The sequence below is a fragment of the Martes martes genome, assembly GCF_963455335.1.
Source record: "Martes martes genome assembly, chromosome: 13".
Taxonomy (NCBI): domain Eukaryota; kingdom Metazoa; phylum Chordata; class Mammalia; order Carnivora; family Mustelidae; genus Martes; species Martes martes.
Window position 1 is genome coordinate 64,484,798 of NC_137901.1, and position 8,522 is coordinate 64,493,319.

The 8,522-nt window shown below is 51.7% G+C and overlaps 1 long non-coding RNA gene across 1 annotated transcript; it reads right to left on the reverse strand.

Moving 5' to 3' along the window:
* Positions 1-933: 933 nt before the first annotated feature.
* LOC308354624 lies at positions 934-4,574 on the reverse strand. Its single transcript, XR_013967883.1, has 2 exons — positions 4,079-4,574; positions 934-3,328 (listed from the first exon to the last, which is right to left on the reverse strand). It is a non-coding gene; the product is annotated as an uncharacterized lncRNA (long non-coding RNA).
* Positions 4,575-8,522: the final 3,948 nt, after the last annotated feature.

Below are 8,522 nucleotides of genomic sequence, written 5' to 3' on the forward strand. Positions count from 1 at the left end.
TTTTTTTTTTTAAAGATTTTGTTTAGAGAGCATAAGCATGTTTAGAGTATAAGCATGTTTATAGGGCATAAGCATGTTTATAGAGCATAAGCAGAGGAGAAGCAGACTCCCTGCTGAGAAGGAGCCTGATGGAGGGCTCCATCCCAGGATCCCGGGATCAGGACCCCAGCAGACACCCAATCGACTGAGCCACCCAGGTGCCTCCTGGGATTGTGTTCTAAAAAAAGATCCATGACAGTGGTACTTTGTTTGGAAAGGGAAAAACACTTTACCAATATTATAAAGATCTAAAAGAAACAGAGAAATTATACACAGATGAGGGTAACAGCAGTAAATGAGACTAGGACAAAGTTACATCAAATCGGGTACTTACAACATCCAACCTCATTAGCTGGGAAAGCTCCAGTGGAAACAGCTGGGCAGGAGTCCCGACCAAGAGGCCTGGGCACAGTGTCCTCCCCTCAGGTGAGACTTTCAACTGACCATCCCCATAAAGCCCTATTTATAGGACAAATGATGGGGTTTGAAGTTAAATATTTGTTTGCCTACATGGCAGTTTGGAGCGAGCTGCATTTCCATGTTACCATGTTTTTACATTTTCAAGGAGACTGGGCTGTGGGAGCCTATCTCCCCTCCTGGGTCCCATGCCCAGGGGCCAACCCAGCCTGGAGCAGGAGGGGATGTGAGGCAAGACTTATAGCTCTTGATGTCCAGAACAGAAGGGCCAGTTATGGCCTGAAGGCCAGACAAAAATTTCTTTTTTTTTTTTTCCAGACAATATATTTCAAGTAACTAGTCTCCCAAGGTCATTCATGCAGCAGGAGCCTCACAAGCAGCATTCCTTAGCCTGCCTGGACCCCTGCAGGTCTGGGTGGTCAGTGTTAGTGTCCGGAGTCAACCACCCCTCAAATAGACAGAGGAAACCCACGATAATGCAAGTCACACAGCGAGGTTTATTTCCATCTAGCTGGGGTCCGAGTATCTGCCCAATGTGGCGGGTTTCAACAAGGACCCAGAGCGCTCAAAGCCAAGGGTTTATACAGCATTTTCAAAACATCTAACTCACAATAATTTTCCATAGTTACATATTTTTGGCTTGCGCCACAACCTGGTAGTTTAACAAGGTAAGTTCTTTTCAAACAGAATTGTGCGACAACCTGGTGGTTTATGATTAAGTTGTTTTTCAGGTTTTAGCTAGTTCCTCTTTTTTCAAAGTCACGTATGCAGTTTTGGCCAGGGGTCGCTCAGTAAAATGGCTTCCCGGTCCTTAAGATGGCCGTTCTAATGGTAACCCACCCTTACATTCCCCTCTTTAGTTGTGTATAATGAAGAATCCTGCTCATTTAAGGGGAAGTTGTAGGGGTCCCCAGGAGCGGGCAAACTCTCATACTGTTGCTTCAAGACCATGAGTTGGATGGTATTAACACAATTTTTTATAAAATTAACAAGCCTATTCAAAATCAAGGGCCAAAAGTTAAAATAAACACAAGCAAAACAAATGGGCCAACTAAGGTAGAGACTAGGGTGGTGAACCAGGGGGACCTATTTAAACCAAGCCTCGAACAGTTTTCCTGTGCTTCCCTTTCCCTCTTTCTCTTGGCTAATCCTTCCCTCACCTTAGCCATAGATTCTTTTATTACCCCCGAGTGGTCAGCATAAAAGCAGCATTCTTCTAACATGGCACATAGTCCCCCTTGTTGGAGGAACAGCAAATCAAGCCCTCTTCTATTCTGGAGTACTACCTCGGACAGGGAGGTGAGAAATTTTTCTAAATAACTTACAGAGGTCTCTATTCTTTCTAGATCCTCATCTATGGCCGCCCTCAGGGATGTCATTCCTGCTCGTTCAGTAACCAGGGAGGCTATGCCGGACAGGGTAGAAATAGTTAGTGCAGTGATGGGCTCTCTCTTATTTCTCTCGCTTGTGCTCTATTCCAATGAGAATACATGCGTTCCTCAGGGTGGTAGAGGATGCGGGGCATCACAGTCACCAGGACACAGAATTCCTCAGAGGCATTAAAGACCGAGGTTGAGAGGCACGGGGTGAGGCCAGTCTTTGAACATACCCACCATCCATTATTTTCTGGGATTAGCCACTTTGGACCATCTTTCCAACTAGGGGTGTTATCTATGGAAGCGCAAAGACTTCGTTTAACCTGCGGCACTTTGCCTAGCAGGTTCCATTACAGCTCACTCACTGCATGGTTAGACCGATTTTACGGTCCCCCCATGAACATTGAGAGGGGTTCTCACTTGATGATACATTATAGGTGGCATTTAGCCCTATTGCTTCATAAAACGGAGGCTTCACATCATAACATAGCCAGCACGAGGCCGTGAGGTTAGGGCTGGTGGCGTTAAGGGTCTCATACATAGTATGCATTAGTTTTCACAAGGGGTCCTCGGTGGCCTGTGTAGTAGGTGCCACGGAGATTACAGAGGTGTTAGTCTGGGGTCTTATGGTCCCGTTTGTGAGGTTTTTGTTACCTGGGTTCTTGGTAGGGGCGGGAGGAGTGGGAGGAGCCAACACCCTATTTGGACCTACCGGAGTACTGCTCCTCTGTACTGCCTCAACCTTTAATCTGACAACAATAGTGGATCCCGCATGTCCCCCGTATTTGTAGAACACTACTCCCCACTGTTTTCCTTGAATCCAATTGTTAACCCCTTCCTGTTTTCCCTGGTCAGTGAACCGAACTCGGATCCTGTCTGAGTCTTGAGGGGAACAAGGACCTCGAAGGAGAGGAACGGCTGCCCCCCTAGGCTTTCCCTGATTAACAAAGGCCAATCGTAGGGAGTCTGGTCGTGAAACTGGCCACCTCCAATCCCCGTCATTAGAGGTGACACAGTCCCAACTCTTACAGAAGGAATATTGGGCCCCCCCACATTGTCGACCATTAGAGTGTCCCGGACAGGCATAGAATCCATAGCTACGGGCTAAATTGGGTGCCGTGGACTTGTAATCAGGGTTGATGTCTCTGAAGCAGAAGGTTAAGTCTGGCCACCATGTGGATAGTGGGGCCACGCGGGTGGTTTCGTTGAGAGTCCTACCAGTCTCTCCATCGGTCAGGATCCATGTCTGCTTATAAAGCCGATAAGGATTGGTTTCTGCGAGGTTCCTTTTCCAGTCGTTGAGTAGGGTCAGGACCAGCAGCCACTTCATTGTCAGACCAGACTGGAGATTTGGCGTGTCCCCGAGGTGTGGTGAGTTGTAGCTTCAGGGGGTTATCACGGTGTTATTTCACAGTCCACTCCCTGGCTTGTCTCTGCTCCGGCGGGGTGGCCCGGCACATGTGGGAGTGGTGAACCCAAGGCCCAATGCCGTCAACCTTTAAGGCAGTGGGGGCAAACCAGAACAACCACATAAAGACCTTTTCATCTTTCTTCTAAGGTTCGGGACCTGTGTCTCCTTACCCATACCCAATTCCCTGGGACAATGCCATGTTCCGGATTCGGTGTGTCCCTTGTCTCATATAAAGAGCGCACCAAGGGCCAGACTTCACGCTGAACCTCCTGTAGGGCCTTCAGACTGGCCAGATAATTTGGAGCCGCATTAGGGTCTTGGTCCAGGAGAGTACGGACAACAATGGGGGGTGGTGCCCCATACAGGATTTCAAAGGGAGTTAATCCGTGCACATATGGGGAGTTCTGAACCCGGAAGATAACATAGGGTAGGAAGGTCACCCAGTCCCCGCCAGTCTCGATAGCCAATTTAGACAAGGTCTCCTTCAGGGTTCGATTCATCCTTTCTACCTGCCCTGAGCTCTGGGGATTATATTCACAATGCAACTTCCAATCGGTCCCCACCGCTTGGGCCAGTCCTTGTAGGACTTTGCTGATGAAAGCCGGGCAGTTATCGGACTCTAAAACCTCGGGGACCCCATATCTGGGTATGATCTCTTCCAGTAATGCCTTAGCGACAACCTGGGCAGTCTCTCGTTTCGTGGGGAAGGCTTCCACCCAGCCTGAAAAAGTGTCAACCAATACCACCAAGTACTTATACCCATACCTCCCAGGTTTTACTTCAGTAAAATCCACCTCCCAGCTCCGTCCTGGCGCCCTCCCCCGTAGCCTCGTACCTGTGTGTAGCGGTCCCTTCCTACTGGGTTTCGTAGCCTGGCACCCAACAACACACTGATCCATGATCTCCTGGATCTGGGTTGTTTGTTGGGGAAACCGGAGGCGGGCGGACTCGAGAACGGTCAGCAATTTTCTCTTCCCTAAATGGGTGGTTTGGTGCGGGTTGGAAAGGAGGAACAGTCCTAGTTTCGCCGGCAGTATCAGTCTCTCCTCTGGGTCCCGGTATCACCCATGCTGATCAGGCTTTGGGTAGTGGTGGTTCTGGATCCACTGCAGATCCTCTGGGATGTAGTCAGGTCGCGGGGGCAGGCGTGGGAGCTCGGGTGTGGGCAGGGCGAGTGCCAAAGTTGGTGAAGTTACTGCCGCCTTTTTGGCGGCCTCATCCGCTCGCCGGTTTTCTTCAGCCTCCGAAGGCTGGGCAGACTGGCTTCCAGGGACGGGGACAACTGCAACTGCCCGGGGCTTCTGCACCGCCGCTAGCAGCCTCTGTACCTCTGGGAGATTGCGCAGTTCCTTTCCTTCCGCTGTAACAAAGCCCCTCTCCCGGTAGATGGCGCCATGCACATGGACAGTGCCGAAAGCGTAGCGGCTATTGGTGTAGACAGTCACTCATTTCCCCTCGGCCGATTCCAGTGCCTCCGCCAGCGCAATCACTTCGGCCTTCTGGGCTGAGATCCCCGGGGGAAGTGAGGCACTCCAAATGACATTACCGTCTTGGCCCACTACCGCTGCGCCCGCCCTTCGCACCCCGTCCATAACGAAGCTGCTTTCCTCAGTGTACCATATCAACTCACTGTTGGGAAGGGCGGTGTCCTGGAGGTCGGGGCGCACCTGGGTGATTTCTGTCATGATCTCCTGGCAGTCATGCAGGGGGGCTTCCAGATCCGGGGTCAGCAGCAGGGTGGCTGGATTCAGTGCAGTTGGTTTGGCAAAGATGATCCGGGATGCATCTAACAGGAGTCCTTGGTAATGGGTCAGGCGGGCACTGGTCATCCACCTACCAGGGGGATGTTTCAGGACTCCCTCGATCGCATGGGGAGTTACCACCTTCAGAGGCTGCCCGAAAGTGAGTTTGTCTGCGTCCTTTACCATCAGGGCTACTGCCTCGATGATCCTCAGGCACAGGGGCCATCCTGATGCGACTGGGTCTAGTCTCTTGGATAAATAGGCAACCGGACGCTTCCATGGCCCCAGGCGCTGCACTGGTACCCCTTTCACTATCCCCCTCCTCTAATGGACGAAGAAGGTGAAGGACTTCAGGAGGTCTGGCAATGCCAGGGTTGGTGCCTTTAAGAGGGCGGTCTTGAGTTCATCAAAGGCCTTTTGCTGTTTTGGCCCCCAGGCCCAGGGGGCCTTATCCTTGGTTGCCTCATACAGGGGCTTCATTATCTCAGCATACCCCAGAATCCATAGCCAGCAGTAGCCCACTGTCCCTAGAAACTCACGGACCTCTCCGGCCGAGGTTGGGACTGGAAGTCTAAGAATAGTCTCTTTTATGGCCTCTGTTAATCATTTGGTTCCTTCCTTCAATTTATACCCCAGGTAGGTGACTGTCTACCTGCATATTTGGGCTTTCTTTGCACTGGCCTGATAGCCCAATTGTCCCAGCTCCTAGAGGAGGTCTCCAGTGGCCTGTCAGTATTCGGCCTCGGTGGGGGCTGCCAGAAGCAAGTCATCTACGTATTGCAGGAGTGTAGCTGAATCATGGCTCCGGCGAGTCCAGGTCCTGATTTAAGTCATTAAACAGAGTAGGAGAGTTTTTGAAGCCTTGTGGTAGCCTAGTCCAGGTTAACTGTCCGGGGGTTCCCGTACTGTCATCATGCCATTCGAAGGCAAAAATGTGTTGGCTGCTGGGTGCCAGGGCTATGCTAAAAAACGCATCCTTTAGGTCTAGGGTGGTGTACCAAACATGTGAAGGGGGCAAGTGACTTAGCAAGGTATAAGGGTTGGGGACCGTGGGGTGGATGTCCTCGACCCTCTTATTCACTTCCCTCAAGTCCTGGACTGGCCTGTAATCCTTTCTCCCTGGTTTCTTAAGGGGGAGAAGCGGGGTGTTCACTCCCAGATGGAGTGGCAGAGTTTCAGTATCCCGGCTTCTAGGAGGTGGTTAATGTGTGGGGCAATTCCTTTCCGTGCCTCAGTGGACATGGAGTACTGGTGGATCCGGATAGGCTGGGCCCGGGCTTTGACCTCCACCACTATTGGTCCTCCGTGGGCTGCCAGGCCCACACCCGCTATCTCCGCCCAGCCTGAGGGTATGTCCTAAGCCAGTAATGCATCTCATGGGGCCACCTGGTGGGGGGGAGAGGTGTCCTGCAGGGCAAACAGGCGATGCTCATCCGTGAGGGACAGGGTCACCTTGGCCGTCCATCACTTTGATGCCGTCTGGTTCAAAGTGGATACGGGCCTGGACCTTGGTTAGGAGATCACGGCCCAACAAGGGGGCCGGGCATTCAGGGATAACCAGGAAAAAGTGAGTCACTTGGTGGCGGCCCAAGTCCACCTGGCACCTACTGGTCCATCGATAAGCCTTGGACCCAGTTGCCCCCTGCACTAGGCTGGTTTTCTGAGATAAGGGCTCTGTAGGCTTGTTTAAAACTGAGTCCTGGGCTCCTGTGTCTACCATGAATCCCATTGGCTTCCCCTCCACACACAGTTACCCAAGACTCGGGGAGGGGACCGGAGTCCCGTCCCTCCTAGTCACTGTCCATTCCCGCCAGTAATACCAGAGCGTCCTGTCCGGTCTGGCCCTGGCGCTTGGGGCATTCCCTCTTCCAATGCCCATATTCTTTGCAGTTCACGCATTGCCCCCTATCTAGCCTGGGCCTCGGTTTCTGAGGTCGGGCGGGTCCGGCTGGACCCAGTCCCACTCGGGCTGTGCCCTGTACCCCTGCCAGCAGGATCTTGGCCATCTACTTCTGCTGCCTCCTGTTCTCCCTACTCTGATGCTCTCTGTCTTCTTTCCTAAGTCTTTCCTGTAACTCCTGATTCTCCTTTCTGATCCGATCCTCCCTTTCCTCCAGAGTCTCCTGAGTGTTAAAAACTCTCTCTGCCACTTTCATCAGATCCCGGATGGTCATTTCCCCTAATCCTTCCTGTTTATATAATTTCTTTCTAATATCTGGGGCAGCTTGGTTTATAAAGGATATAATCACAGCTGACTGATTCTCCTCTGCCAGGGAGTCCAAAGGGGTGTACTGCCTATAAGCATCATAGAGGCGCTCTAAAAATATGGCCAGGCTTTCACTTTCCCCTTGCATTACAGCTTTTACCTTAGCCAAATAGGTGGGGAGGCGTGAGGCTGCTCGGAGACCTGCCAGAAGAGTCTGGCGGTAAACTCGGAGACGCTCCCTACCTTCCGCGTTCCCAAAGTCCCAATCCGGACTATTCAAGGGGAAGCGCTCGCCGATCAGGTTCCGCAAGGTTGTCGGCAAAAAAAAAAAAAAAAAAAAGTCCCCGGGGACATTCTTTTGGCCTCAGTGAGGATCTGCTCGCTCTTCCGTGGTGAACAAGGTCTTAAGGAGCTGCTGGCAATCGTCCCAGGTGGGGCTATGTGTGTGCATGACAGACTGAAACAGGCCCCTCGGGTCTTCAGAGAAAGGTGGGTTTTGAGCCTTCCAGTTATACAGATCACTGCTTGAAAAGGGCCAATACTGGTAAGATCGCTCCCCATCTGGGCCAGTACCTCCCAGGGCCCGTATGGGGAGAATGGGCGCCCCGGTTCAGGCGGAGGAGGACCTGAGGCGGCTGCCCCTCCCGAGCCCCCTCCCTCATCCGCCTCCCCGGCTGTGGTTGAGGAGACCCCAGAGGAGTCTTAAAATATAACCCATGGGGGGTGCCTGGGTGGCTCAGTGGGTTAAAGACTCTGTCTTCGGCTCAGGTCATGATCTCAGGGTCCTGGGATTGAGCCCCACATCAGGCTCTGCTCAGCGGGTACCCTGCTTCCTCCTCTCTCTGCCTGCCTCTCCACCTACTTGTGATCTCTGTCAAATAAATAAATAAAATCCATATATATATATATAACCCATGGGAAATTTTACTAGTTCCCAAGCACATTTAGACATAGCCTTAAGAAAAAAACATACTGGCAACAGGCCTTTGGGGGAGAGGATGATGTACGGCCTTGAAGCTGAGCGGCTGGGGATGCTCCGCCCGCTCGGGGCAGAACGCCGCCTGCTTCATTTTTCTGTTATCTCCTCTTTCTCCCCACAAAAGCGCGTGTGGCTAGTTAGATAAGTCCTTTGAATGTGCTTGTTCAACTATAAACTTTATACTGCTTGACCAGACATATTTTGCCCTCCTTCTTGTTTATCTACAAGGCATATGACTAATGTGTGGCCTTCTTCGGCTCTTCTGTGGGTTACTGTTTGGGTTATATTTTAAGTAATACATTGTTCTGAGGGACGGTTGCAGGATTTCCTCTATGGATGGAGGTTTCTGTAA